This window comes from Coenobita brevimanus, chromosome 59, assembly GCF_032717465.1.
Source record: "Coenobita brevimanus isolate Jiangsu-jjx chromosome 59, ASM3271746v2, whole genome shotgun sequence".
Classification (NCBI taxonomy): domain Eukaryota; kingdom Metazoa; phylum Arthropoda; class Malacostraca; order Decapoda; family Coenobitidae; genus Coenobita; species Coenobita brevimanus.
Window position 1 is genome coordinate 10,570,501 of NC_137012.1, and position 4,108 is coordinate 10,574,608.

A 4,108-nucleotide genomic window follows, 5' to 3' on the forward strand; every position below is an offset into this window, starting at 1 on the left:
CTCTCAGTTTCAGGCTGTTTCTCTCCTCCTTGTTTCCCCGCTTCCTTATGTTCTCATATTTCGCCACCTTCTCCTGCTTTTTCCCTTTTTGCTCTTCTTAGTTGTGTTCCTCCACCCATTACCTGCCCCCCCCCCTTTTTTTTTCTTTTTCTTGTGTCTCTTTCATTTCCTCTTCCTCTTCTCGCAGCTCGGCTACATTACACCATCTGCCTTCCTTCTCCCACCATTCTCTTACCATTTCATCACCTTCCTGGTTTCTCATTTTTTTTATACCTCCAGTTTCCCAGTTTTTTGCCCTATTTGTTTTTCCATTCTTGTTTCTTTCTAAATTCTCCTCCCCTATTCCACTTTTTAGCTTCCTTTTTGAGTTCCAGACATATTTCTTCGCCTTCCACAGTTTTCCCCTTTTTTTTTACTTTCCCTTCCTGGTGCTTTACTTTCTTTCGTCTCACAGCCTCTTAGCATTTCCTATTCATTTATCTCCACTCTCTGTCCTTCTCCCTCCCCTCCTCTCCTCGCATCTCTTACCTTCACATTTTATTTTCATTTTTCTACATGCTTTTGTTTCCACGTCTCTTTGTGTTTCCTATTCTCTTATTGTTCAGGTCCTCTCGTATCTTCTTGGTTCGCATTATTCTTTCTCCCTTTTTATTTGTTCAACTTTCACTTTTATAGTTTTTTACATTGTTTTCCCTCAAAGAAATGTAATTTAGGTGTCATTGGAGACTGTAGAGAATCTCTTCCCAAGTGATTTATATTCCACAATGTGCTTAATTTTTTTTTTTCATGCTGTTTTTATAACGACAAAGTCTGCATAAAGTAAACAAAAATATCAAGAGGATTTTGAATGTATTGTAATGTGCATTATAAATCGCTAAGGAGCAGGTGTTGCAAGATCTGCAAAGCCACGAGGAGTACGACCTGAGAGATCCTGAAGAACCACCCACGCCAACGATAATACAACCACACAAAGAGAGGGAGTGGATGAATGTATTTACTTTTATTTACCAGCAATATTAGGGGGAAGGGAACAGTGTTAGCAGAGTACTATAGATAAAACGACTGAGGAGAAAGAGAGAAGAAGTTATGGAGAAAGATAAGTGCAGTGATAACAGGCGATGGAGGTGGAGGGGTGGAGGGGAAGAGGAAGAGGAGTAAAGAGGATTGAGGGAAGAGGCGAAAGGGACAGAAGAACGAGCAGGAGGGGGAGAAGAGAGAAAAGAGGATGACCGGGAGAGGAGGAAGGATGGAGAAGAGACGGGGATAGGTGAAGGGGGAGGGAAGAAGAAGTAAAAGGGAGAGAATAGGGGATGGAGGGGAGAGAAGGTGTGGAGGAAAGAGGTGTGGAGGGAAGACAAGAAGGAGTGAAGATGAGAGAAGAATGGGTGAGGGGTAGAGAAGGGATGGAGTGTAAACAAGGTGTGAGGGGGAGAGAAGGGGCGGGGAGGAAAACGATGAATGGGGAGGAGAGGAGGTGCACGTGACAGTCGGATTTAATACCTTGGCAGCGGTCGAGGCTTGTAAGTTTTTCATATTAACGAAGACTGACAAGAGAGAGAGAGAGAGAGAGAGAGAGAGAGAGAGAGAGAGACAGACAGACAGACAGACAGACAGACAGACAGACAGACAGACAGACAGACAGATAGACAGAGACAGACAGACAGACAGACAGAGAAGAGGGTGTGGTGTTTCGATATAAAGGAATTAGATACAGCTTCATTTTCCCTTTCAGAATTATAGGCCTTTTATGCCTTTTTGTACATTTGATAAAAGCGACTAAAGAGAGAGTTTAACAAATGGATGAGAATAATAATTTATGATTTCAAGAAGAGTTCATTTTCACAAATTTCTCGAGACAAAAAATACAGCTCGTTCAAAGCTTATCATTATTCATATCCTGTGCGTTCCTGTGACTCAGATGCAGTTGCTGCCAGGGCTGATGCAGATGCACTGGCTACAGCGGACTAAGGATGTGAGGGTGTGCATACAGGGAGGGGAAAATATGTGGTAATGGGGACAGTGATTTCACGTTTGTTGATATCGCTTAAAAGCAAAGTAGATTCTATATTCATCATCATCATCATCATCCATAGTCTTCTTCAGTGTCATTTAAAAATCATTATCATCACCATCATTATCATCATCATCATCATCATCATCAACATCATCTTCATTATCATCATCATGAACATAATCTCTCTTGTAAATGTTATAAATAGGATCCAGTGATCATCAGTGCCATTATTAAATGGACTGCACCTCTATTTACTCATCATTCACACCTTTCAGTTTCTCTCTGGAACCCCTTCAGACCGAAAACGGGGTTTGTATTCCTGCTGCTCCCGGAAAATTTCGGATAAAGAGAGAGTGTTCGAACCTAAGGAGTTATATCTGGCCTTCCTTTTTGTCCTTATGACAAGAGGTCTTTCATGCGCTGAATAAATTCGTCTGGAGGTGTCCTGATCAAAATGAAAAATATGTCTTTTGACTAAAAGAGTTTAAACTCTGCACCTGAGTACCTCAATGGTATTATATTCTTGCTGCCTCCAGGAAGACTATATTAAACGTAGGAAAGACCTCTTGTAACCTTAGGGGTTAATGAAGGCTGTATCAAACCCCTCTATCTTAACATGAATACATCTGTTGGCAGAAATAAGGAATAGATAGTGAAATATGCCATGGAACTAAATAAAATAAATAAAATAACTAGAAAGCGCTCAGAGAGCACATACCTCCGTCAATGTCATTGCTATTAAAAAGGATCCATATCAGGATCCGTGGATACTAGTACGGGATCCGTTCCCATATCTAATCAATTCTTTCTTGGTCCTTGGGCCACTGTTTTACAAAATTTTATTGAACTTTTGGAGATATTTTGTAGGATACTCCACATCCGGATCCGGTTCCTCCCCCGGATTTAATATTTTCTTCCTTGGAGCATGGCCCACCCTTCCAGAAAATTTAATCAAAATTGGTCCATCACTTTTGAGTAATCCAGGATCCGCATCCGGATCCGCCCCCCAATTTAATCAGTTCTTTCTTGATCCATGGTGCACCTTTCCACATTTCATTGAATTTCTATGAGAACATTTGGAGATATTGTGCGAGAAACTCCCGATCCGGATCCGGCCCAAAGTTTAACAGCTTCTTTCTTGGCCCAAGGCCCACTCTTCCACAAAATTTAATCAAAATCCGTTTACAACATTTTGAGTAATCCTGCTAACAGGCAAACAAACAAACAGACAAACAAACCAACGCGGGGTAAAACAGAACCTCCTTGGCGGAGGTAAAAATTATGTGCATACCTTTCATTCATTCATTGCCAGACGCCATGTATCCCAAACGGGGTGGCCAAGGGCTTAGAGTTAATTGTTTTACAGGGAGGGGCACTAATCCTCCACCAACCCCACTTGACACGTAGGGAGAACGAGCCAACAGCATCTGGTGTTCCCAGGCGGTCACCCATCCAAGTACTAACCAGATCCAAAGTTGCTTAACTTCGCTGATCGCACGGGAAGCGGTGTACTCAACGTGGTATGGCCGTTGGCTTATCATAAGATCTCTTAATTGATTCTGCTTCTGTATACATTAGTAGTTACGTTATTTTTCCTCCCATAATGTGCAAATTAAAATCTCTCCTGTAGTATTATATTCAGGGGTTGATGGATTGCATCATGCTTTGTTCTTCCTTTCCTGCAAGTTTTTCATGTTTGTTATTAACACTTCATGGTGGTCCGCCTCTTTCGTTTGCCGCCTTTGGGTGGAAAGACTGATAGTGTGTGTGTGTGTGTGTGTGTGTGTGTGTGTGTGTGTGTGTGTGTGTGTGTGTGTGTGTGTGTGTGTGTGTAGAGGGTGGGGCAACACAGGACTGGATGATGAATGGATGAATGTCCTGATCAGCATAAAAACACATGCAGGCAGCCAGGACAACTCGATGACATTCGAACTGAAGAGGTTAAGCAATTGGTCAAGGTCCAAGGTGTTGGGGCCTCAGGCTGGACTACTGTAGTGCAGGACATTTTAAGGGTTGATTACCAGGCTGATTCCCTTGATGGCATTACATGATCGACCAACCTCCGATCACTTGTTGCGATTGAAACTTCGCAAG

General features: G+C 42.3%; 1 non-coding gene across 1 annotated transcript; it reads right to left on the bottom strand.

The window, feature by feature from the left end:
* Positions 1-3,429: 3,429 nt before the first annotated feature.
* Positions 3,430-3,548, bottom strand: LOC145402961 (5S ribosomal RNA). The gene has a single exon (XR_013897897.1). It is a non-coding gene; the product is annotated as a 5S ribosomal RNA (ribosomal RNA).
* Positions 3,549-4,108: the final 560 nt, after the last annotated feature.